This window comes from Anas platyrhynchos, chromosome 2 (genome assembly GCF_047663525.1).
Source record: "Anas platyrhynchos isolate ZD024472 breed Pekin duck chromosome 2, IASCAAS_PekinDuck_T2T, whole genome shotgun sequence".
Lineage (NCBI taxonomy): Eukaryota > Metazoa > Chordata > Aves > Anseriformes > Anatidae > Anas > Anas platyrhynchos.
In genome coordinates, this window is record NC_092588.1 from 118,325,477 (window position 1) to 118,352,379 (window position 26,903).

A 26,903-nucleotide genomic window follows, 5' to 3' on the forward strand; every position below is an offset into this window, starting at 1 on the left:
TGCAAAATTACATCTTATGAGTAGGGTGGTGCTGAATGCAGGCTGGAGCATGCAGTAGGTGGTAGTCTGCATCAGAGAACGGGCCTGCAGAGAAAACAACCAAATTTGGAAGCTACTGTACATCTAAGGCATCGCATGATTCTGGGGCTACCATTTCTCAGATACAGTGATGCTGTGTCATTCTTCTCAATGCCTTGCATCCTCTGTTGGACAGAAATCCTATTCCAACCAATGGTCTCCTCTGTACTTCAGTACAGGCTCATGGGACATGCACAGATGTAGAAAGTTGCCAAATCTTACATAGAAGCATGACTCACATTAAAGCTGATGAGAACAGGGTGCCTGAATGTGTTGGACATTCAGTGGGTTTACAAGGCCTGATGCTACCCTGCATCAAGACTTGTGGCACTGTATGGGTTTTGCAGGTCCACATATGTGCTGTATTAAAGGTTATTGAGGAGCAATGTTCATGTGTTTGGCTGTTATGTTAAGCCCTTTCTGTGGTACTGTTCTTCTTTCTCTGTCCTATCCACCAAGTTTTTGTCATCAACCTGTATTACATGCACAGCCTCTGATTTCCAAAGAAGCCTCACTCTCCCTCTCCCCAGCTCCATGAAGCAATGTTTTCCTCTCTCTCTCACAAAATCCCAGAGCAAAGCTGCTGTGTTCACAGAGAGAGAATCTGAGTTTCATTTTTGGCATGGAGATCATTCCCCAGGGGAGCTGAGGAGCACCAGCCTTGCCTTTGCTGTATGAACTTGTGCTGGGTGCACTTGCCAGCTTTGGTTCTCTGGAGGGTCTTGATGTTAGCAGTAGAAAGAGAAAGGTCCCCAGCTGGCATCCTGTAGGATAGATTCTGCTTCTCATCAGGGCCCACTGGCACAAGGCAGTGTTAATATGACTATCTGCTACCCTCTGAAGTAGTTTATCTCAGAACTGGCACAGACATTTCTCAGTCCTTCTAAATTATGTGGTCTATACATAACCTTAGAGCTAGCTCTGTGTACCAGTAAAAGGTGCTTTTGGGAGAAAGGCAGCTCTGTTTCCATGTTACATTGGCTGTTGAGGCCCACGAATGTCTTATTCAGATCACTCAGGAAATCAGTTGCTGAGCTGTGACTTCACCTGAACCTGAATCCCAGGGTGTACAGAAGTACCCTTCCTGACTGTTGTTTTCAACAGGGTGATTTTCATAACAGCAGTAGGGCTTTGTCTCTTTTTTCAAGTCTCAGCAGTTGGCATGGATGGTTTAGCACTTTCATTTAGAGGAAAAGTGAGCATAAGCACTGCTGGGAAAAGTCACACATCGCAGGTGGGATGTCCAGGCAGAGCTATGCAGTCCCTTCTTGCCCTTGAGGCTACAGGTTTGGGTTTCAGCCTTTTTCCTGTGCCTCAGTAGATTTCCAATGTGTGCTTGGAGAATTTCTGTGCATTTTTTTTTTTTCTTCCTTCTCAGAAAAGGAAGGTTAGGCTGCTCTGCTCCGGAGGTTTACAGGCAGTGAAATGATGATCTGAGTCTAATGGCTGCTCCTTGTCAGGAGTGTGAGAGAGGAGCCCTTTGCACGCGGGTATGAGGCAAAGTGCCCTCAACAGCAAGGCCTCAGATGTGGCCTGAATCACCTGTGTGTGCTCAGGTGCTTGACAACTATCTGTATGGATGTGGTGACCTCGAGTCCTGTGGTCTTTGCTCGGAGTCTGAGAGCCATGCACAGTTCAAGCAGCTTGAGGAATATGTCTCTGCAAATTCTGGCATGTCTCGGCCTTTCTTCTTGTGCCAAGCTGAGGCTCCAATCATCTACATGATGCTCCCAGCACAAATTCACCCTTTTAACCTCTTAACACACCTCGTATATGTGCGTGCACATCCTCACGCTCTGAGGTGATGGGAGCCAAGGATGGCAAGCACTTTTGGCGAGGCTCAGCAGATGCAAGCTGGGTGAATCTAAAGGGCTGGTAGGTCTCTAGTTCAAGCAGGCAAATTGAGTAACTGGAGAAGGAGCAATATTTTAATACTCTATGAGCAAGCCATGCAGGTGTGAGGAAACTTCCTGTAACCTGCAGCACAGAAGGTAAAATCAGCCCACAAAATTTTGTCTTTAGCAGGTTTCCAAGTCTGCAACCAAATAAATGTATTTACAAGCTTTGGCTTTATTTCTGAGAAAAGGGTAATGGGAAGAAAAAAATATGCTATGGTCCAGAAAGTTTTAATTTTGACTCTGATGTTAACATGCTATGATTGCCAGCAAGTTATTTTAGATTTTTTTTCTCCTCCTCTTTACCCTTCTGCTTCTTCCATTGAAAACTCAAGCCTTCTCTGGGCCTCCTGCAAGGATTTTTGGTTAGAATAACCCACACTGACTCATGTATTATTAACGGGGTCACTTGCTGAGAGTTGTCCATTTGGATGCAACAACAGTGTGAAGTCTGTTGCTGGCTGTTAATGCTTGTGGAACACGAGTTTGGACATGGTTTGTGAGAGCTACACAGAGATACCTTTGTCTGCCAGGTGACTGAGGCATCTCCACATACAATATATAAAGGCAGATTGATTTATTCACCTGAAACGTATCTACTGCAGACCTGGTTCGGGGCTAGATCCTAGGTTTTCTTCTCTCACTTTCTGGCCCACAGTTTGTGTATTTGCTGTCACTACAGTCATTCACAGCAAAGTCAACGAGAGAGGTTGGCATAGGAGTGATGCTTTTTCTCATTTAACTGCATCACTCTGCTCCCAAGTAGACTACAGCAAGTGCAGTTATACCAGAGGAACACTCTTCTAGCTGTCACTTTGTGCTTTCCCAGCCATATGTGGTGAGCATATGCATTTGTAGTATGTAGCACAGCAAAACCAGGCACCATTCGGGTATGAGTGTGTCTGTGCTGGGAGGGCTGTTGGAGCAGAAATCTGTCTACTGGTGGCAGTTATTTGCTATCCCTTGAGTAGCAAAGGAAATGTAACAGGCTTGGGCACAAATAACTTAAAAACAAACAAACACACAGAAACAGATAATTTCATTAGAAAATGTCACCTTATCTTTTGGCATAGGAGTTCTATAGAATGGTCTATCAATGGAAACCTTGAGAAGGACTTCCACAAAGGGGCAATTGGCCATGTCCTGTTCAGAGAACCATATGTCTGGGCTGAAGAGTTAGCAAGGGTCCGCTCTGCAGAGAGCTCTCCCATAGATGCCGTAGGGTTATGAAGCCTTTCAAAAACAATAACGCTTTCAGGCTTTGTGCACCTCCCATCCCCATGAAGGACCTTATACTTTGCTTGGGTACTTAGAAGAAAATGTTTCAGTTAGCCCATTTTCCTGATCTACCAGAGTGCTAACAGTTTCCCTGACAACTTGACTGTAGTAATATCTCCTGCCTTTTTTTTTTTCCATGCCAATTTCCCAAGGACTGGTAGTTTCAGTTAATTTCCTCTTGGGAATATAGGAGTGGGATATTATGCTTGTTTTCCTGTGGTGAATTCTGCATGAATGGTTCTCCGTGCACGCAGGATGCGGGGAAGGGAAACTTAGAAAAATCTTATCAAACAGAGGAAGAAGGGGAATAAAAGGGAAGGAATGGTGAATTAAAGAGGCTTTTAAATGGAGAACAGTGAAAATGAAGTAATTCTCTTACTATGAATAACTTTTAATTTTTCAATTATTCACTTTTTTTTTACTTTGTGTGAATTTTTTTCACTTTGTGTGAATTATTACAGCAAACAGTGTTGTTAGTTCATAATACTAATTCCAATCCCAAGCCATCTTCAAAGAGTAAAGATCTGAGATGTGGCAAAACCTCCATAGTTTACCACTTAACTCTGATTTTACTGAAGAGGCTAAAGGGTCACCATTAGGAACTTAGTTTTCAAAATCATTTAAGCAGCATTGTTATATCGGGTGTTACTCTGCGGTCCAAGACAAAAGGTTCTACAAACCAGCTGTCCCCTTTAATCCTGGGTTCCCAAGAACTGCCCCAACATCCACATTGTCTTCAAAACGTTTTCACCGAGGACTCCAGCATCAGGGAACTGTGCCAACTAAACTAATGCCCAGTTCTTCATCACCTGCTCCATCTCACAGATCTTGTCTGCTTTAGGGTCATGGAGAGAGATTGCAAATACGTGGAAGAACAAAAGGGTGGACCTAAACTCGAGATTCTTACTCCAGAGAAGGTTTTTCTGCTTGGGAACTGGAGTATTCCCACGGTTTGAGCCAGTAGAGGGAGATGTTACACGCGTGTAAACCACAGGCTCTGCATGAGGTGCCTGTGCCCCTCTTAAAGGGGGGCACCAAGCCCAGCCCAGCAGACATAAATGGAGGAATTCCTATTTCCCTCCTACATGTCACGTCCCTGGTTGTTTTAGTATGTCTTTCAGAGCTGCTTTCTTCCACAAGAAGCTGAACACTTGGTGTGGAAAATTCCATAAAAATTAAGTTGTTCCAAGCCTGCACTGAAAAAAGCAAAAATTCATTTCTTCAAGCAAATTAGTGGTCAGACAAAACATGTATTATTGTATACTGTGTGCAGTGGCATGTGAATGCTTCCAGGTGGATGTTTTATGACTGTTAAGAGCTCTTCTGATAGCACTGGAACCGGTATTATGAACTAATGGTTAATAATGATACTAGTGAGCTGCAGGGAGCGTACAGAACAGCTCTGAGGTGTTACAGTATTAGTGGAAGAACACCATAGGTCTAATAATTCCTACCTTTCTTTGTAGTGGATTGAGCTGAGGCAACGTGGGAGGAGAGCTGACATGAATGGCAGCTACTTTTCTCTCAGGTGTCTGTGTACGTGGGGGCACAAGGGTGGTACTTCACATACACTGCTTGTGGAAGAGGGAGCTGCTCTCCATCATGACTCTTGGGAAATTTTCTGGTATCTGCCCTCATGTTGGGCAGCTGGATTCCAGGTCAGAGGGATGAGTTGGATATTTCAGCCAGTTCAGTCAAAGACTATACCTCTTTCCCCTCTTTATGCTGAAAAAAGATTTCTTGGGAAGTGGGTGGGCAGGGGTTGCTTCAGTGCATATTATCTGTGTTAGTTCACTTTTAGCCACAAAGTGAGTTTGCTGGGCTGGGAGGCTGTCAGACTTCCATGGGGATTTCTGTGTTCACTTTAAACATGATGTAATGGCTGATTGATTAAACTCCTTTTGCTTCGCTTATAGCAACATTAGATTGCATTAACAGTTTGGAGACCCAGGTATTTTTGTTCCTCGTATTGATATTTGTAGAGCTTCTTTGGGGCCATGTTTTGAAACGTGGATACTACTCAGTTGCAGATGTGCATTTGAGTTTGGCATGTCCTGTAGTTCTGTTCTTGGGCAGCATCTTGCAACCATCTTATCCAAAGGAAAAAAAATGGAAAAGGTCAGATACTGCCTCAGGCTTTTCCTTAACAACCCCCTCCTATTGATGTGCCTGAATAAAAGCTGCAGGATATGACCTTGATATCTTCTACTTTAAATGCCTGTATTGAAAGTATGAAGTGTTCTTTGTGTATAATTTTTTCTTATTCCTTGCTATTTTAGAGGCTTTCTTTTTGTTCTTTAGATTATATTGGATGCTGGCTTAGTTCTGTAACATTCTCATGGCAGGAAATGTCTGTATATGGAAATCTTGCAGCTAGACTTCAGTAATTCCCACAAAGACTGACAGTCCTATGCAGTGACTATGTATATTCTGTCCTCATGTTGGCAAGAGAATTCAATTGTGTTCCTACAATGGGATAGGATTTAAAGCTTTTAGCTGCTTTTGTTTCTTGTGGAAATGATGGCTTCTGGCCATCTGGGCAGAGAGTGACATGGTCTTTTACACAGGACTTTTACCCATGCTAGGGAACTGTTCAAGCTTGATTTTTAAACAAAAACCTCCAACTTGATATGAAAAGGTGCTAGGACCTAATCTTTTCCTCTCCCACTTCCCTCAGCAGCTCAAGCTCTAACGTACACTTACAGAAATTAAAGGACTTGGTGGACACTAAGTAAAATGTCAGAACAGCCAGACAGATTTAATCACTATCTGACAATCTCCCGGCCTCCCTAGCAGACAATGGCCAAATATCCATGCAAGCCAACCCCTTAATATCCTGATAGCACACTTGCAATGAGGATTAATGCTTCTAGTATTCATTACAAAGTTCCAAGTCAATCATAGGTGAAAGTATTCAGGACAAGTGGAGTTTAGACCTTTCCAGGAGGATAATAGTCACTACTGTCTCTCACATCACTGATGATTTTATTTAAAGAAAAGCTACAAAATAAGTGAGTGATCATGTTTTTGGCTGTGACTTATTAGACCCTCCCTAAAATCAGTTCACTTCTTGTGAAGTTCAAGTTTATCCTGACATCATGGCATTTCCAGGCCAATCTGTTCTCATTCTTTATATCCTTCATCCTCTCCTTACTCTTTCCAGGACTTCTTGTTAACTGATGTATTTGGTCATATTTGTCCTGTTGAGACAATGGGGAGATTCTTACTAACATCAGTGAAACTAGAACAGACCTTTTCCATTTTCCTTCTCATATCTCTTTTTTCCCCTTCATGCCAAATGTCTGTGAGTAACACTCACACTGAAATGGGACACTTCGGTCTCTCTTCAAATTTCACTTTCTTTTTTTTTTTTTTTCAATTCTCTAGAAAAACTGCCTGTAATTATCTCATCAGCCACAGATGTCAGAAATGCTTCATGATTATTTTTTTCTATTTTTCATTGTGTTTGATGTTTAAATGAGTTTGATTGTTAAATTCTTGGAACAGTGATCAATTTGTTCTTATGACCCATGTAGAACCTATGATAATCTATAATTAATGTATCTAAAATCAGTAGAGCATAGATTTTCTTTGTTTGCTGCTGAAGTCCTAAGATAACAGAACTCAGTATGTGGGAGGATATCATTGTGCTAAATTGTGGAGTTACCTAATAGAGAAAAACAAAAAACAGCACAACAAAACAATCTATTGTGTACTTTGACCACCTTGCCTGCATTTTCCCTTTTAATCTTTCTCTGTTAGGGGTACTGCTTGCACAGATCTAGCTTTAGATACGCTTGTCACATTGGCCTTAACAATGGTATCTAGACAAGCTATAGTACATAATCTTGAAGGAGTAGAGATGCATTGAGTATTTTTTTGTTTCCCAGGAATTGTATGGTTTGCACATTTGGTAACTAATGGAGTCTGGATATGATTTAGGTAGAAAACATAGCCCCAGTATATAGCATATATTAAAACCAATCAAAACAACCCTCAAAACCCCAATTCTTAACAGTTCTAGAACTGCCTGGCACAAAATAATCCCATTTCTGCTGGCCATGTGTAATGCCTGTTGCTTACAGCAGTGGTCTGTTTTGTTGTTCCCCATTGAAAGATGGTAAAACTGGGGGCAAATGGCCTGTGTGTAATTAACAGAGCCAGCAGCAGAAGTTGAGTCTGTCTGCTTTTCTTGCTCTGGCACTTCCATACCTCAGAACAGACGCAAGTATTGTCCACAGAACTTCCTGAGCATTTATTTTTGAGGGTGACATGGGAGACTGCATTTGATTTGGTCATAGAAAAAATGCTTAGCAACTCAGAATCATTTTATTTTTTCTTATTTATTTATTTATTTATTCATCTCCTTTAGTTATCATGGCCCTTAGGGAATTAACCCCTGATTGCCCAGCCTTCCCCAAGGCCTCCACCCAACCTGCCCAGGGCACCTTCGCAAAAGTCATGGGAGTTGATGCGTTTTCGGGTGTGTTTCAGCATGGCAATTCCCCTTCTCCAGCACTGGTCAGTATGGGATGCTGTAGGGGAAGGCACAACTTGTCTTTAATTAGTATGTGTGAGATAATCTCTTCCTCAAAGCAGTCTCCTCCTTGTTACAACACAATCTCTAAATACTAAGCCCTGGAGCATGTAGTTAGTTGTCCTTCCCATTTGGAAAAAAAAAAAAAAAAAAAAAGTGGTTATTGTAACTCTGCTTTATAAACATATAAGCCCTGGGAGAGTTTTGCCTAGTTTGTAGCTTCAGTGACACTGTCAGACTGTCAGGTTTGGATGAAATTCTTAAAATCTATATAACAACGTTCTTACCAGCTCTGAATTTACCTTCTTGCAGTTTGCTTCAACATTTCCTTGTTCTTTAGTTATGAACTAAAACAGGTTCCACTTCAACTATTTTTTTTTAAACCAACTGACCTTTTATTTACTTGTATTACTGTGCCTCATTCATCTTTTGTCTAGAATCAACTCTTAACAGGGAGTCCAAGATCCTGTTGAATGTTCCTTTTTTTCTCAGGGAAACCAGGCAGTAAAGCATGAAAGCCTGCATCTAGCAAGACAGGTGGCCAGCTCCTCTGTGGCAGTGGAATTAGGTGCTGCCGTATCTCATACAAAGCCTGGCATTGAGCAAGTCCTTTTAATGTCTTTAACCCTTAGTAAGAATCAGGTATAACTCTTGGCGCTCCTGATGGTGTGATGAGCGACAGGCAGAGGCTGCCCAGAGAAGCTGTGGATGCCCCATCCCTGGAGGTGCTCAAGGCCAGGCTGGATGGGGCTTTGGGCAACCTGGTCTGGTGGGAGGTGTCCCTGCCCATGGCAGGGGGATGGAACAAGGTCATCTTTAAGGTCCCTTCTGACCCAAACTAGTCTGTGATTCTATGAATGTGAGCCTGCGCTGCAGCTTGAAGGCTGTGTGATCCATCTGTCTGTGCTGCGCTGCTGTTTGGGACCTCTTGATGCAGAGTGGCAGCTTTACTGCAGTTTAACCAGTTGCCAGCTGTTTGTCAAGCTGCAATAACCGACCATGTCATGCACCCGCCCAAATTTCAAAGAAAACATGTTGGCTTAAACCCATGACAAACAGATTTTAGCAGTATAATGCCCAGTCCTTTCTTTCTTAAGTAAGCATGTCAATGTCCTAGGGTTAACGTTTCTCAGCGTTTGTTTTAGTGCATTTTAAAACCAGCGAGCCTAACCCTACTCTCCATGCACCTTCTGGAGTCAAGTGGGCACACTGGCAAAGGATGTGGGAGATGCCAAAATGCCATTCTACTAGGAGGTAGCAAAGGGAGCTTATTGGGGTGGGTGAAGATGATTCCTCAGGGAAGACCTGAGCCTGGTGAAGTTGAAACTCCCTATTTCAGGTGTGGTGTTGCATACACGCAATAATAATGCCTTCCACTGAATTGTGCTGGTACCCCTCTATTGCATACAAAGTAAACAAGAATTACATACCACACCTTCCTATTCTTGCAGCTGGAGCTATTCTTCTGATATCTTTGATGTTAGTTCACTTTTCCATTCTTTAGATCTCTTTGTTTTCCAGTTTCCTTTTCAGTCCTCTCTGCTTGTTTTTAATTCTTTGCCCTTTTTTTTATTTTTGTTTCCTTGGGCCAGACACATTAAGACCTCAAGATAAACATATGAGGGGATTGGTATCTGGGCAAGGCAAGTCTTTTGTGGCCAGGAAAAACATTTCTGCTGTATGAAACTATTGTGGCTGAAACCGTAGAACTAACAGGTGACATTGCAGTGGAGAAACCACACGGATATTCTGCACAAATACTAGATTCCAGGAAATGTAAATGAGCTATCTTTGCTGCAATGTAAACTCAGATTCCTGCTTATGTAGCACTTCTGCTCTGCACTGATGGATTAGAGAGACTTTTTCAGCAGCTCCAGGATTTCAGACAGCTGCGTGTGGTCACTCTGGAGCTCCTGTATGTTATCCTCAGCCTTCCCATCAACGACATCCCTGCCATTTTTTACTGGGAGTCCTGTTCAAAGCTGCTAACTAAAGGGTGTTTCACCTACCAACCCCCTGGAGCTGCCTCTGCTCAGCAAAGCACCCAGCTGCATTCCCAGGGTAACAAGCCACTGCCATTATAACCTCTGTTATGCTGGGCAGCCTCTGCCTCCTACTCCTTCCTTTCCTGAGGGCTGTATTGATCTCAGCAGCTGAACAGGTCCCCTTTCTGAGTTGGGCCAGCGCCTTGACACTGACTGGAAGGAAGCCAACAGCCAGAAATAAAATATGTGCTGTCCAGAACTAGTTCATTTCAGTGAACTGGTGGGCTAAGACCACCTCTATATGTGCCCTGCAAGTTCTTCAATAATATTTCTTGGAGAAATTCAGCTCAGTGAATCTGTACCAAGAACTTGAGGATGAAACCAATTTCTTCCTCTTGGAAAGGGCATGGATGCTGTGGCTTCCGCTTGCCTGAAGCCAACTGGAGTGATCTCTGAAGAGAAAACAAATAAACTGTTTATGTATACTTATCCTTACTCTTATGAAAAGACTGACTTCTATTAGCTGGGCACTTCAGTATTATTCCACAGCTTCTCTCTGTCCACCTGCTTAAACAGGCTCGTCAGTATCTTCTCTCTGAAGCGCTCCCACCCATCGAATAGTTAGAAGTCCAAATTGCTGAAACATGTTCTCTGTTCAAGTGAAGCCTGTAATACAAATAGGTCTGTTGTCATATGACAGTATAATCTTACCAAACAGTGCACTGACAGGATATAATAAGGATGTGTACATGTCTGTTCACATAAAGTCTCTTCTTACTATTTGTTTACTAAGGAAGAAGGGTGCTAAAATTAAACCCACTTTTAGTTCAGAATAATCCCCATGAAATAAGTGCTTACCTTTGGTCCTGAGATCAGAGCTCATCATCCCTTCTGAAAAAAAAAAAAAAAAAAATCAGACAAGTTTGAAATAAAATGCAAGTAGTGAGGACTTCTTAGCGTGTTTTTCATCAAAGTAAAAATCACAAAACATTTTGAAGGCATCAGCATTTATTGCTGGCAGAGCCACTGGTGAAAATAATTCACCAGGCCTGCAATGACTAACACCTCTGAATTTCGCTAGGTGGAAAAAGCAGAAGGAAATGAGTGCCAGGTAACATGATGATAGCTTACCTTCACATGGTCTCTGTCTCTGGAGGAGGAGGTACGTATGTTACTGTGCCATGAGAGTACGTCAGTGCAGTTGTCCAACCTCGGCCACTGTTTATGGTCCCAAAGCTGTGTTTCAGCTTGTATGGCTTACTGTAGCCATTGTCAGCAAAATGAGCTCTAGATGCAAACCTGAACTCCTGCCAGTGACGTCTGAACAGAGTATGGCTATGCCAGGAGGGATTAATTGTAATTACACCATACCTCATCTTAGGTCATTCTTCCTCTGCTCTGCTGCCGCCTTGCAGTCGGTTCTGCCTCAGTGCCCCACTTCTATCACAGCAGGGGGTGGCAGCAGCAGTGTACCCCAAGTGCTGCTGTCATCTCAGCCCTGCTCGGTGTGTCCTGATGCCTTGCTGTTGTGCAGAGCTAAGGGAGAACCTGGATAGGGGCTGCTAGGCCTATGCTTCCTGCTCAGCTGTGACCCTTCTGTAGAGGAACTGGTGTGGTAGACCAGTATCGTCAGAGCAGCATATACCACTTCCTGTTGTATGATGCAGAAGTACGAGCCTAAAAGTGGCTGTTGGTATCATTTTCCCATGCCAAAGTCAAACGTATTCTGCTGTAAAGCACTTTCCTGGTGGGGCTGTTTCAGTTCCAGTAGTTACATAAGTACACAGCCTTTGGGTTAACCCTTATGGGGCTGGTATGGGTTTTTGGAGCAAATATGGCTTTTGGAGCAAACAAATACCAGAGAGGAGGATTTAAAGGACAACACCCTGTGTCCAGAACACCTTCCTGATGGATATTTTCATGAATAAATAAAGCCTTGGAAGTCTTGGACCGCGTCAAAAGCAGTGTGGCTAGCAGGGTGAGTGAGGGAGGTGGTTCTCCCCCCTCTGCTCTGCTTTCATGACACCCCACCTGGAGCCCTGTGTTCAGCAAGAAGGACATGGACACATTGGAGCAAGTGCAGAGGAGGGCCATGAGGATGATCAAGGGCTGGAGCACCTCTCCTGTGAAGACAGGCTGAGGGATCTGTGGTTGTTCAGCCTAGAGAAGAAAAGGCTCTGGGGAGACCTTACAGCGGCCTTCCAGTGCCTTACGGGGGCCTGCAGAAAAGCTGGGGAGGGACTCTTTGTTGGGGGTGTGGTGACAGGATATGGGTTATGGCTTTAAACTAAAAGAGAGTAGATTTAGATTAGATATAAGGAAGAAATTCATCACTCAGAGGGCAGTGAGGCACTGGCACAGGCTACCCAGGGAAGCTGTGGATGCCCCATCCCTGGAGGTGTTCAAGGCCAGGCTGGATGGGGCTTTGGGCAGCCTGGGCTGGTGGGAGGTGTCCCTGCCCATGGCAGGGGGTTGGAATTAGATGGTCTTTAAAGTCCCTTCCAACCCAAACCATTCCATGGTTCTATGATTTGAGTTTCAGCTCCAGTTTACAAGTTGAAGCTCATGATTTCAAGAGATTATATACTCTCTCTCCCCCCCCCCCCTTTTTGAAAATGTTGCTTACTGGGTAGGCAGCTTCTGATGTGTTCTGGAAATCTGCTAGGTTTGCAGAATGCGGAGTGTAATGTCTCTAAGTATCAGACTTGAAAGCTCTCGGGTTGGATATTGGTATCATGAATCACTGATGGAAATTCAGCCAAAGACTTTGAATAATGTACTCAGAATCACATACATGTATTTGTAACAGTCAGGACACATTTCTTAAGTACCGGTCTTGTGCTTTGACCATGGGTCCATCCCTTCTCCATTCCAGTGGTTAAATAATGAAATATGACAGCATACAGAATTCAGGCTTATTTAAAATCTTTTACAGATAATTTTTGTTATTGTTGTTGTGGCTAGGTACCTTTTAGGATCCAGTGAATTGCTTTATTCCCTAAAAAAAATAAATATTTAAAACTATTAAGCAAACCAAAAGCGGATCTGAATGATTTTTAGAAGAGACAGCAAAGAGGAGAGGTATCGCAGCACAGGGATGGCCCTTCCAAGACTGTGGACATATGTATTCATTTGGCTGGCTGTTTGGAAAATACCAGTGTGGTGAGGGTGAGGACAGTCTGTAAAAGCCCGTGTGATTTTATTCTTGGCTTGTGTGTTTTCACTGTCAATGAAAATACTGCCTGTGATTCAGTTTCTATGAACTGAGTGAAAAAGCTACAGGTGGCAAATTCGAGGTTGCTTTCTATGGCCATCTTAGGTCCAGAAGCACTATGGAGGTTGTGTAGGTGCTGGGGTTGGAGCAGCAGTGCCTCTAACATGGGGGTGCTCCTCCCATCTGCTTGCCAGGAAGACCTGACCATGGCTGTCTACAGAGAGGAAAACTACAGGCGTAGGCAACTGGGGTCTGAGCAGATCTGTTGGACTGAAACTTCTCTGTAGCACAGGAAATGTCTGCCTTCCTCTTTTTTTTCTTCTTTTTTTCTTTTGCCCTGTGCTAAACCCCAAATCTGTGAGTGCTTATGCACGTACTTAACTTTACTACCGTGAATAATTCCGTTCAACTCAATAGGGCTATTCATAGTCAGGCTGAGCATGTGTGTTCAATGTTTGCAGGATCAGACAGTGCAGAAGCTGGCTGCTGCACCATTTAGGGCTGGTAATTCCATCCCTTAGGCCCTGCTGTCCTTGTATGGAATGATTTCATTTTACACAGACTTTGCTTCATTTTCCACGTGTCAGCCCTCAGTACGTGTGCTATTAGTGCATACCAGCACTGAATACTCTTGCCTTAGGTATCACATGAAAAGAAAGTAACTTAAAAGTGGATGCAAATTTAAGCTGAATTCCTGTCCGGTATGCTGGCCTGATTTAAAACATCCAGAATATTTTAATGCTGAAAACAGCATTCATCTGTTTTGACAAAGAGGCCTGCCTGTTTTATGTTGATTTTTTTTTATTTTCTTTTAGTTGATTTGTAGTGTGTAAACTCCTGGAATCCAGACCAAAGGTTTGGGAATTATTGTACAAGGTGAGGTGCAAATACAGTCGAAGGCATTCCGCCTCCCCTCCCCCCACCCCCCCCAAAAAAAAAAAAAAAGCTTGCAAGCCTTGCAATCAAGCAACAACTATCTGGATTTGGCCAAAAGGAGCTGAATAAAAGCACAAGATGCATAAAGAATCATTAAGAAATATCAAATTAGGGGATTAAAGCTTATGCTTTGCATAGGGGTTAAACATGAAGAAGAATAGAGTCATAGCATACAGAGCTGGAAGGGACCCAGAGCAGTTACTCACTGTTGCCTCAATTGCTTTCAATTGTGATCTTCCAGAGTGCTCACAGCTCCCTCCAGTTTGACATTGTTTGCAGATGTAGTGAGTCTTTTCCAGCTTCCCACTCACAAATGCATATATTAACTAGCTGGCACCCTCGAACCATGCTCTGCCCCACACAGGTTGATAAACTTTCCCGTTTGACAATTGATAGCTCATTGTTCTGGATATGATTTCTCCATGCTGTTTTGCATCTGACTTACAATGCTGCCCCAGCTTGCCTATGAGAACATTACATGTTGCGGTGTCAAAGCCTTGACAAGGCAGCTGTGGAGCATTTCTCCACCGGGTTTTGGGCTTGCTTCTTGCCTTAAAGGAAATTAACTGGGACGGAAGTGACTTGATACTGGCAAATCCCTGCTGACGTGTCTATCTCTGAGGTGCTTACATAAGAACTAACTGATTTGTTCTGGTGTCTTTCCAAGAACCAAAGTGTTAGGTTAAGTGCTCTGTCATTTCTAGGATTCTCCTTTCTGTCTATTTTTATGGATCAACACTGTATGCACCCTTTGCTGTTTAGGAAAACCTCGTCCTTCCTTCACAAGCTCTCACAGATAGTCGCTAGTGGCTCTGAAATAGCTTCAGCCAGGTCCTAAAATGTTCTAGGCCAAACTTCACCAAAATCATGTGAAACCCCTACTCTGCTCTCTTTCTTTCCTTGCCCTAGTTATGTCTGCTTTGCTGGTTGTGTTCTGTCTGATCACAACTGATTTAACAGTGTCTGCTAAACAGATTAGTGGCACAGCAGGTGTCACTGTAAAGGGCTTATGTTGTTGCTGAGTGTAGGTGGTAAGACAACAATATGCTGAACTGATAGAAAGGCTGAGAAACTGGGAGATCTTGGAAGCCAGAACAAGAAGTTAACGGTGTAATGAGTAGGAACGAAGAGACAGTGGAAGAGCTCAAAGGTGGGAGATGTCACGAAGGCAATGTTTTGCTGAGGTTATTCTGACAGTGAAACAAATTTACTGTCCCAAAGGGCAAAGAACGGAAGATCACAGTGTCTGTAAATGTTGATGTCTCTGAACACAGTGGTGTCTTAGAGAGTTTATTTGCTTTGAAAACAAAGCTGGAGACTTCCGAGTAGCCTGGATATAAGGACCGATAGAGAAGGCAGTGTTTCTCATGCCTGTCATGTGCTTGAGGTGCTGGAGCCTTTTCGCAAGTACCAGACTGGCTCCTACCTGTGCTTCACAGGGTGCAAGAACTAGCTCCGACCAGATCCTGTGTTTTGAGAGCAGCTAAGGTCCGTCTGTGTTGATAGCTTAGCATATTTTTCTTAAAATGAACCGGCTACCACTCAGTTTGAGTGCAAATAGGGAAGAGACAAAAGAGAATGATATGTGTCAATGTATACAACTGTGTATGGATTTGTTCCATCTTCTATCTCCTGCTTTCCATGGGGGAAGCATAAAGCCCCGTGCTGTAAATCTTCACTCTGAATATTCACACCTGGGTGGGGATGATTGAGAGACAAGCTTCTGAAGGATTGGGTCTACAGCTCAAGACCACTTATTTTTGAATGTTTTTGGTTAGCTGCAGAATCTGCTTAGCTATAGTTTATTCTCATTTAGCCTCATTTATTCTGTTTTCCTTTTTTTTTTCTCAAGACGAAGTACAAAAAATATATTTTTCTTCCTCTTGTTCTTTGTTTTTCTAAAGAGATCTGGTTACACCTTAATGAGAATGTTTGTACCTAATCCATTAAAAAGAATATTTCACCTGTCTTCTGTGGCCAGTTCTTGTGAAGAGGGCTTGGAAAGCTGACAGCCTTCTACAAAAATGGTCCAAATATAAGATGGTGGTTTCAGCTACCTTGGATTATTTACACTACCACCTTTCTAAGGGTTAATTAAAGTGCATGATCTTGTTACAAAGGATGATGAAACTGATTCACCTATCTGCCAAACAAAGAGCTTTGTGGTTTTTCCTTTTGTTGCTTTGTTCCAGCATTACTTTATACTTTCAGCATGTAATTTGTTCTGATTTATTCCATTATTAATTGCCCATGCGGGTTATATTGTCACGATCTCTTTTAACCATGGGCACCTGAAGTACTCAATACTGTACCTTTGAATAATTCTAACCATCACAGATACACCTCCATTTTTATTATTGAAAAATCAGAAATGGCTGATGCTAAGTAATTAATGACAGAATAAATTTTCTTGTCCGTGAACACTTCCCGCACAAAGCAGTTTTCCATTCTGTGGTGATTTATCAGTTGTTGGTATGGAGAGAGTGAATGGGTGAGCTATTTAATTAAAACACTGATAAACACCAGATACTGGAAAAATTGAAGAATGTGTTTGTGAAAAGGGAGGGGAAATCATTTCCTTTTTCTTTATTTTGCTGCTAGCTATCTTGAATGTGGCCACTGTCAGCAGGTGAAAGGGTAGTTGATTAGAGGAATGGCATATTCCTCTCATATAAAAACAAACTCACAGTACTAGGTGATTGTTGTAGTTAGATGAGCTGCAGAATTTGACTGAGTTTAATAAAAATTCCAAGCATTTATAAATTATTTATTTTCATAGCACAGTGCTCCTGAATATATTTACCACTGGAAATGCACAATGCTTATTTGTATATGTTGTAATAATAATTACTTTTGACATTTATGATAATTTTTTATTTTGAAAGATTGGTACAGTTCTTCAGACACACAAGAAAGTTGTTAATATGGCAATCAATCAAATGCAATCAATCAAATATTGTGCCATACTGCTGATGGTAACTCAAGGTAATAGTTAAGATCTACAAGGAAAGATGTTAGTCTTTAGTCTAGGAAAAAGAAGTCAGAGGAAACGTGGAAAAAAGTCATAAAACACAGACAAAGTGGCTGTGAAATAGAAGGAAATGAGTGGTTCTGTATCTTATCTGTGCATAGTAGCTGAATTGCAGCAAGTAATACTTAGGCTAGATGCTAGGAAGAGCTGTTTAATAGTGGGGGTAGTTAGCACTCGCAGGGTGATTCCTCAACCTCCCTTGGCAACCTTCAGGGGATAAGGCAATAAACTGCTCAATCACTGTGCCAGTGATCATATAGGCACAGCTGATCCTGACTAATGGCAGGAGAGAGAGGCTCTCAGACACACAGTTTGATTTTTGGTGGTCCTGTGTGGAGCCAGCAGTTGGACTCAGTGATCCTTGTGGGTTCCATTCCAGCTCAGGATATTGTGTGATTTTAAGTCCCCCCAAAGCAATAAGTGTTTAAAATCAAATGAATAGCAGCTGACATACAGCACTCAGTATGGAAGATGCTGGCTTAACCAGCTGTAATGAAAAGTCTCATAATTCTTGTTTCTCCTACTTTGTGAGTTCATTAGAAGCAGACACAAGATAAAATATCATAATGGGCAAAATATTTCCTCCTCAGAATTCACGGGTGAGTGGTTGAACAGTGGAGCAGTTCTGTGCAAGAAGGCCATAACCAGCCTTTTTATGCAGCTCCTGGGGCGTGGGAAGAGAAACTTGCTGGTGGGAATTAGCAGTGGCTCTATCAAACTGGGTAACTGTGGCTTCCTGATATATGCTACAAGAGGTAGAAGCAAATGCTGCCGGTGTCTCAGCTTCACATACAGCAAGCTGTGACCACTTACTGAAGCCCCAGTCATTTCCCACCAGCTCATCTGCTGCCCAGTAAGGAGCCACATGTATTTTAAGTTACCACCTGCAAGCTGTTAGGAGTGCCAGCTGTTAGGGAGTGTAACTAAATTCAGTTGCTGGCTACAGGAAATTTTAGGATGTGGACAGCAGAAGGAATAATCCATATCTTGTACTGGGACTTGGTAAGCATGTATTCCTGACAGGGCACATTTCTTCAAATCCTCAAGACATATAAGTTTAATGACTCAGATTGAATTGTTTGATATTCGGTGAAGTTTAGGCTTGGATCCTCAAAGATACATAGCTTCCCTGGTTGCTCAGATCAGGAATTAAGCACCTTAAAAGAGATAGGGATAAAAGGCCATTGACAATGATAGAAATAAGTCTCTGAGCAGTTCTGCATGGCTGACAGGCGTGCAGGTGGAATTTCACTGGGAGGCTGGGATCTGAGTGAATGCCACGTGTATCTGAGCGAGATGTTTTTGGCACTGCTGTAAGCGGGGCATGTTTTTACGTGCTCTCACTTATTTTAAAAGTATTGCTGGACTCAGCTCTTTTTTCTTTTCTTTTTTTTTTTTTTTTTTAATACAGTCTTGTTTTCCTATGGGATCATAAATACGTGACATGGTGAAAGCATGATAACCTGCAGCATCTGCGCTGAATGCAGCTGGCTGCAGAGGGATTCTGCAGAAGTTCCACCAACCCACTGCATCTCTGTTTATGCCAACAATGTCTCTGTATCATTTTTTTAATACAGAATTGCATCTTTTTACATTCCCAAAGGCAAGAAAGCACTTTAATGGGGACATAAAAATGTTCTGGCAGTACCTCTGTGCATGTGTTGGAGGGAGGGAGAGTTTTTTAAGGCTTATCAAATGTTTGAAGGGAAAGACCAAATAACTCTTTCTGCAAATATGACTAACTGTGAGAAAACTTTGCAGAGTGTGGTTCCCAATTTTGATTTTGCTTATTTGTGCTTATGTAAATCTGAAATATACACACTGAAGTTATCGAAGCTCCACTGACTTAAGCGATTGCAGAATTTACATCAAATTGTCCCCAGAGCTGTTTGTGCTGCTGTAAGAGGTTACAGTTCACAATGGTAAGTGAGCTGATATGTTTATGGGACATTCTTCTGTGGATAGCGTGAGATACAGAGACTGTCAAACTAATTCTCTTGAATGGATTTTTCTATAGCAACACTGAAAATAGCTCATTTCCCTTTAGTTGTACTTAGGAAGCTTAGAGATGTAGGAAATTTACTTGTAACTAAAAAAAAAAAACCACCTTTCTTTCATTGGTGTTTAGGTAATATTCTTGTGATCTTTTTACAGTCTTCAATTAGCATAAAGCTGACAATTTTTCAGGCCATTTCTGTTGCTATAATAGGCCTTATTAAGAGGCCCCATTATAGCAAAACTAGCCTTTTCTAGTTCTGGTCCAGGGAGCAGAAACAATATTTTATTTGAATTGCTCTATCTCTAGGGAAATAATAACTTGCTCCTCCACCCTTTGAACTTGTTAGGGGTTTGTTGCAACTTTTTGGTAAACTAGCAATGTTCCACACAAAGCATTAGACTTACTGTATCTAACATTAGATCGGATGTGTTCGATCAGAGAGTTTTCCTTAGGCAATAGCTAAACACAAAGCTAAACCAAATCAAAGCAAGAATCGAAACATTTTATGGAAAGCCCTTAGTCTAATTTCTCCCTTGCATTCTCCCACCCTTCCTGTAATTAATAGATTTAATTAATTTGTTGTTTTAATAAGTCTTCCCTCATCCATCCTTCATCTGAAAGCAGCATTACTGCATTGCCAAATATGTATTTCCATAAAAAAATAAAGCCTTATGTCCAAGATTGCTATTCATTTCTTTCTCTTTCATTGACATAGTGTAATATGTATCCAGTACTAATTTTTCAAGAATGTTAAGTTTGTAAGATGTGTTGCATTTGTTTGCAGTTATGAGATCCAAAATGTGTAATATTTAGCATATATAACATGTGTAATACTTAGCCTGTGAAGATGCCATACAAATAATCTATTGTATAAAAACCATGATACTGATATTTAATCATGAGGCAGGAGGAGGTATATTTCCCCAGCTACAAACATACTTACTGGTTAAATTGACAAAGAGTTAAACTTGACCAACTACTTGCAGGAAAAGAAAATGAGCATAAATGCTTTCATGGGTGTAGAAACAAACAAAAAGAAATCCATGGTTGGTCAGATTCATATTTAACAAATAATATCCTTTGCAAGAACAGCAGAAAGATAAAACCCGACTTGAAGTTTTGATAAGGGATTATTAAATGATTTCTATTTCTACAAAGCTGTTCCAATAAGATAACATAAGAAGCAAACACCATACGCACAGTAGCCAATAAACAGAGCGTTGGTTTCAGCCTGGCAGCAGTGGTTTGTATGACACAGGCTCACACTGGCAGCCTCAAACCATTTACTTTGGTGCAACACAGAACAGTGAATACAAATCAATCTCTGTTAGGAAAACTAAAGAGAGAGGCTACAGTGCTTAGGCTAATCCCAAATAGAGGAACTCAGGCCAACTGTTCGATTTCTGTATGCTTGTCACCACTCTTGGCCAAAGTGACTAAAGCCAGGTCTGACACTAAAAGCTAGGTTTGTTAATGGCATTGGCTGCTTAGCTGTTCTGTTTGTGCTCAGGTTTTTGTAACATGCCATTAATATGAGGGACTACAAACACAAAATACACAAGGCACTGTGAAGAGCTTCCTACCAGCACCCAAAGTATTGTGCTGTAGGACCCTTTTGCTGAGCTCCATGTCCTATAGATGCTGTACTCAAGGACATGTTTTTCATTGCAATAATAATTTTCTTGACATTTAAAAACAGCTTGTCATTGCTTCTCAATTTTGTCACCTTATCACCTTACCATTTTAGGTGTAGTTGTATTTTTATTTCAGGACTGCCTTCACCAGAGGAACAGTTAAGGAGGTGGACTGGTGCTTTTGGGTCTGTGTGAGAGATGAGTATGTGCTGCAGGGAAGTAGCCAGGTCCCATCAGAAATAATCAGGAGTAGCATCGGAACTTAAGACTCGGAAGAGATGTTTCTCTGATGCAATAAAAGCTGAATTATAATGAATGAATTATAATGAAACTCTGGGAGTCTGAAATCCTGGGAAGCTCTTGGTGAGAGAGTCATTGCTTTTCTCTGAGCATCTGAGGGAGAAGGGACTTTACCAGGAGGGATGGTATCACCGCCTTCTGTTGAAGGTGGTGATTGTAGATGTTGTGCCAGAAATAAGAGGGGTGTCGGAAATAATAACCTTCCTGGTGGGCCACCAGAACTCAGACCTGCCTTCCTTGGCTGCACGTGACTTTGCCCCAGAGCACAAAGAAGAGGGAGCACTTCACTGGTGTGGGATGGCTTTTTAGGGACTTTATTCTGAGCACTGAAGGAGTAAGTGAAGGATATTTGCATTTTTAGAAGTTCAGGGCTTTTCAAAGAACATCCTAGGAATGATATGCTTATACTGATACCATTGCAGTATCATAAATAACTGCAACGACTTTGGCCTCCCAGCCTTCTTTGGCTCATAGAGCCATGCAGTGCGCAGAAGCAAGGACAGATTTCATTGCTGTCTGACCAGGCTTAGGATGTTGAGTTTGGTAGGCCTGGATTTTGTATTCCCGTTGTACATGATCTTGCTATGCTTTGCACATATATGGGACATATATGTAGCAATGGGTGGAAGGGACAGAAGGTCAGGATATTGGCTGGTAATACTTGAACAGCCGTTGTAGCTGCAAGAACACATTCAATACTGTAAAACTGGGTGAGGCTTTAAAAGATAATTTAAACTACGTAGAATAGTATCGTAACATGCTGATGTTTGTGCACTAACTCAAATATTTGTCCAAGTCCACGCAGATATGGTGAAAAGATGCTAACTTGACCTGTAACATTTTGCTTTACTTGATAGTATCTTGATTGAAAAAGCAAAAAGTTTACTAGTAGTAAGTCAAAAGAAACTGCATTAATAATAGTGCATTACTAAACCTGTAAATACTTGCATATTAATTTGTCTTAAATATATATTTTTTTTAAATGGAGGAAAAAATCCAAATGTTTACTAACTCTGAATCAGTCAGTTTTGTTTATGTACAGTACAGACAGATAAGGAAGCAAGTTATGTGGCCTCACGAGCACCGAGTTATCCATGGGCTGAGTAGTCTTTGGTTTTGCAAGTGTCTGGAAAAAATTATCTTACATTCTGCAAGATGTCTGGATGCCATGCAGTGAGTACCCTGTCAGAATTCATTGATTGAGAAACGTGTTTGGGTGTGGGCACATGCAAAGCTGTGGTAGCGAGCGCTTGTCAGCTGAACTGTGGAAACTGGCTATGTGTGTGTGGTCTCTGCTCATCACAGCTGCGAATGAAAGGTGTTAATTTATCTGCTTGCTTAGGGGCAGTGGGGATGGCTGTAGCTGCACCCTGCAGATGGGCTTAGAGCCTGGCAGGTACTATGGTCCAGTGTCAGGAGGACTGCTCTACTAGCCTCCTGGTGTGCTCAGTGTAACTCCTTGGTCCTTTGCTACATTCTTTTTTTGTTGGGACATGTGTTTGGACTCTTAGAAAGTTGTATTATTTTTTTTTCCTAGCCACCTGTATATAATGGCATGCCTCTAAAAGGAGTGGGAATGTAGATTTCAGACTTACTGTCTGAGAAAAGCACGTACTACAGAGTCCCTTGAACCCTCTTCCCTTATTCTTACCATGTCCCTTCCAAAGTCTGGGTTTAACATAAGAACAGAGTTACTTCTGTTGTACTCAGTCTGTACCAGCTTCTCAATTTATATTTGCAATCGGGGCAACTCCTCAGATCCATCCTCAGTGGGCACAGCTGATGTGCCTCTTTCTGGGTCTTACGAAGCATGAATGACAACACTGGAGTGGTGTCATCACCAAATTTGGTGGGCACCTCTCTATTCTAGAGGAGAGGAGCCTGGATGGTGTGTTTTCCTCACTTCTGTCAGGCTCTTGTTGTGCCTTTGCCTAGCATGTTTCTCAGCAGAGTCTGGTTTTGCTTTCTGTGCTGCAGAAACCACATAAATATTTCTTGTGGTGGGCTGCAAGAGGCAGTGCAAGCCCCCATGTCTAAGAGATCCTGGAGTCCTTTCCCAGGCAGCAGTACGGTTTCAAGCTGGAGCTTTTGTGTGGCAAGGTGGACTAGGAAATGGGCTTTAAAGAGAGGGAGAAGGCTCTGGTGGCTGGGATTCCTGGGTGCCGGAGCTTGAACAAGTGACTGAAGTAGACACTGCCTCAAGAACAAAGACACAGTGGGATGGTTGTGATGGCTGCTGGAGAATTGTTCTTATCAGGACCAGTCATGTAGCATCTGCACTGGTAGTCTGCTGTCAGAGTATGTCCAAGGAGTACTTAATTTCTGCTGTCTTATTTTAGCAACACAGTCTAGACTTTGTTACCAGGGCTCATGTTTGGGCCTGTTAACGAAGGCAATTTCGGCTGGCAGAGATTTACAGTATGTATCTTGCTGGAGGACTGTAGCAAGGAGAGAAGGATTTGTCCTTTCCTTATTGCTTGGAAAATAAGTAAATACATAAATAAAAAATGCTGATAGTGCTGAGTCACCTCTTTTTCATCCTGAGCTTGGTGTTACTGAGGAATCTCTCAGGATAGCTCTACATTCATGTAGAAATAGAAATAGGAGGGAGGGAGGGCTCTGGTGTCAGCAGCATGCAGGCAACATGCAGGGCTCTCACTGAAGCCAGGAGGAGTGGACTGACTTTGCTAGATGTGGGGTGAAAGTGGGCTCAAGGCTAGAACATGTGCCTGGGAGGAGGAAAGTGGAGCAGCTGCTTTCTGTGGTTAGTATCAGAGGCAAAGCACAAGACATCCCTTCTCTTTTCTATAGCAAGGCCTGCTGGCTTGGATCACTCTGCTGCTGCTAAAGACACTGGCAACTGTAGTGGCCGGAATGTCTTTTCATTATGCAACCCTGTTTCTCTCTGCTAAGCATCACAACAGTCTGTGTTTCCCTCCTTCAGACTAGACTATGGAAGCTGAGACACAGTGAGCATCTATCATGGCTAGTTTATTTCATACTGCTGAGCCCAGCAGTAACAGAAATGCTCCTTACCTCACAGCTTTTTTTTTTTTTTTCCTATCTGCCACTACTAGTAGTGGCAACAGCAGTAGGTACCATCACTGGAAGTACTGTTACTGATACATACAGCACGTAGTCTGGGAATGACTGCTCTTGCCCTTTATTGAATCTAGGATATGTCATTTTTATTGTCTCATGTCTCCAGTTGAAATTCCTTTGTTCTGTATTTGTACAGTATCTCGCACAGACACAGCCAGTGCCTCAGAGAGTACTGCCACATGAATAAGTCTTGCAAAGGGGCAGGGTAAGTAAACAAGAGGGATACTTTTTATCTATGTTTATAAAAAAAAAAATGTAATTGCAGGTCAACAATTACACCCATGATAAGTGCAGGGAGATTGGAAGAAGAATAAGATAGCTCAGGGAATGCTTATGGAGACCTGCTAAATGTGAGAAGCTGCAAGACGAACATACAAGATAACTTGTTTGAAGATTTAATGGAGGGACAGAAGAGTCTGATGTGATGGTTGAACCGGGAACAAGAATAAAGTTGTAGTACTGCAGCAACTGTAGCTGATGTACTGGGGGATATCATGGTCCTCTCCCTAGAGGACCAAGCCAGACAAAAAATAACCCCCTTTTTAGGACTGGTTTTGAGCTGGCTTACCTCCCTGAGCCGGCTCACTGTGCAATCACAGAATCAGCCATCCTAGCACAAGAGAGGGACATGATAGCATGCAGAAGGAAGCAGGACTCCAGCAGCCCAGATCCAGATTAAATTATACTGCTATGGGACCACCCTCCAGTCTTCTGAGACAGAGTAAGAAATAATAGGTGCAAGGCAAGGAGACTCACAAGTTATGAGACATAAGCTCTGCAAACAGCTGATATGATCTTGCGTTTGGGGACTAGGTTTGATCATATCATTTCAGTTGCAGAAATAAACTGTGGGCCGTACTCCCTTGTGTCAAGAGAGGGACGGCGTGCAAAACTCAGAACCTGGTGGTAGCAATAAGCACCAGGGTTATAGCTTGTCCCTGGCCCAGACATTTTTGGAGGGCAGCGATATAAAAAAATCACTTGAGGTATTTTGGGTGTAGCTTCTCACAGGGAAAAATCCATTCCCTCTGGTTATGTAGTAGACAGAAGTGTTCAATTACTGTTGCTCCTGCTCTGAGACAGTGACGAGATTTATTATCTCTGTCACAAAGCTGTCATCTTTTGATGGAGCTTTTTTTATCCACTCTGTGGGGCTTCTCCAAAAATACTATTGGCAAAATAATTTTACTTAAGCTAAAAACTGAAAAGAGCAAAACCCGGATGTGTTCTTGAAAGCTAATCATTTCTGGCTCTGGAAGGAATTGTTTTTTAAATATCATAAGTCCTTGCAGTCTGCTCCGACCAGTGCCAGAGTTCTTCAGGGAGTTATTCTAACTCTAGTCCTCAGCAAAGTAAGCTTTCCTACAGCCAAGTATTAGAGTTAACCTCTGAGCTTTATTTTTATCTACAGTTTTCTTGGCAAATCGTGAAGCTTATGTTTGGCATTTTATTTCCATCTACAACCTTCTATCTTTGGTTTGTATTATACTTTACTGAGCTTGAAGTTTAGACCGTTTTTTTGGGTGCATGATGCAGGTTCTAATTAGTGCCTATATAACCTAATTTAGAAGCTTAAACAAAGAAAGGCGTATCCTGCACTGGAAGATTTGTGTAAAGCTTTGCCGAACTGCTGTTAGTGTTGAATAAATGATGAATTTTAGTAGTGTTTTGTTTTTCTTTCAAATGAAACTGTAATGGAAAAGAAGGTGGAGAGCAATTTTATTACTGAAATGCAATACAACAGTAACAAATATCTCGGAGGATCTGAGACTTGAGACCAAACTAGGGGCCCTAACGTTGTCATTATTATGTATATTTTCTTTGAGAAATCAAATCCTAGAAACTTTGCTTACACAGAGTTTTGGCATGCTAGAGTCCTGGAATGTGTTTCTCTGCAGCTATCATAATAATTTTAAATTACAAAGAACAAAAAGTTAGTGTGCGTAATGATTGCAAGACTTTATGTTTTCTCTGTACCTTGCAGTTAGGGAACAAAGAGTATGTTCAGGTTAGTATGAACAGTCTGTAGTTGTAGTAATTCAAAACTAAATGTGTAAACCTGATTTATGTATCTGCTGGTGTAACTGGATATTTTACTCCCAACTTAAGCAGTAGTGATTATGAGTGAAATTGCCAGAAGTATTCCACATGACACAGCTGAAGATAAAAAGAGTTGTCTCTGGGTGTTTTTACTTTGCCAGAACAATACAAATGAAAGTTTAAGACAAATGCTAATGGGGAGATAAGGTGGAATGCCAAACCAGTGGTAACGCTTGTTGCCTTTGAAGTTCAGCAGGGTGATGGCAATTTTAAGCTGGGAAGAGCGTCATATCAGTTTGTTACTGATACTGTTACTTCTACTACTAATTTGCATCCAGAAATTGGGAAGGAATTAAATAAGAAGTATTTGTTGGCTGTAAATGGACATTCTCTAAAAAGGCAAAGAAGAGAGAGAAAGTGTCAGCAAGTGTCTGAGGGTATTCCTATATGGGCTCTTTCTCAGTGGTGTGATTTTTTTCTCAGCAGTGTGATTAGGCCTAGCAGAGTGCCATGCTATGTTTGGAATGGCCTCACCACTGGAATACGCTCTTATCTGTCTTCACTTGTCTATGTGAAGATATCTAATCTTTTTTTTTTTTTTTTTTTAAATCTCCCCCCCCCCCCCTTTTTTTTTTTTTACTTTCTCCCTGCACAATTTTGAGACAATGTACTACTATTGCTTAGGCTGTACGTGGACTACTTGACACAGATGTGGTTGGTCCAGACAGTGTAGCCAAAATGATTTACACAAGCTGTAAATCTTTGCTCAGAGTATTTCTTGTCCAGAGACGAATAACAGAACAGCAGAGACTGTATTTACCTTTTGCTACCCTTCTACATCCATGCCAAGATGTTCTTCTCTTAGATATATTAA

At 42.0% G+C, this 26,903-nt stretch overlaps 1 protein-coding gene and 1 long non-coding RNA gene across 2 annotated transcripts in view; one reads left to right on the forward strand and one right to left on the reverse strand.

Annotated features, from left to right (window-relative positions):
* SLC4A7 (solute carrier family 4 member 7) overlaps positions 1–26,903 on the forward strand; it is a 135,428-nt gene that overhangs the window by 6,864 nt on the left and 101,661 nt on the right. The window lies entirely within an intron of this gene.
* On the reverse strand, positions 7,492–14,460 carry LOC101804783 (uncharacterized). The gene is made up of 4 exons (XR_005263149.2): positions 14,130–14,460; positions 10,905–12,771; positions 10,632–10,664; positions 7,492–10,439 (listed from the first exon to the last, which is right to left on the reverse strand). It is a non-coding gene; the product is annotated as an uncharacterized lncRNA (long non-coding RNA).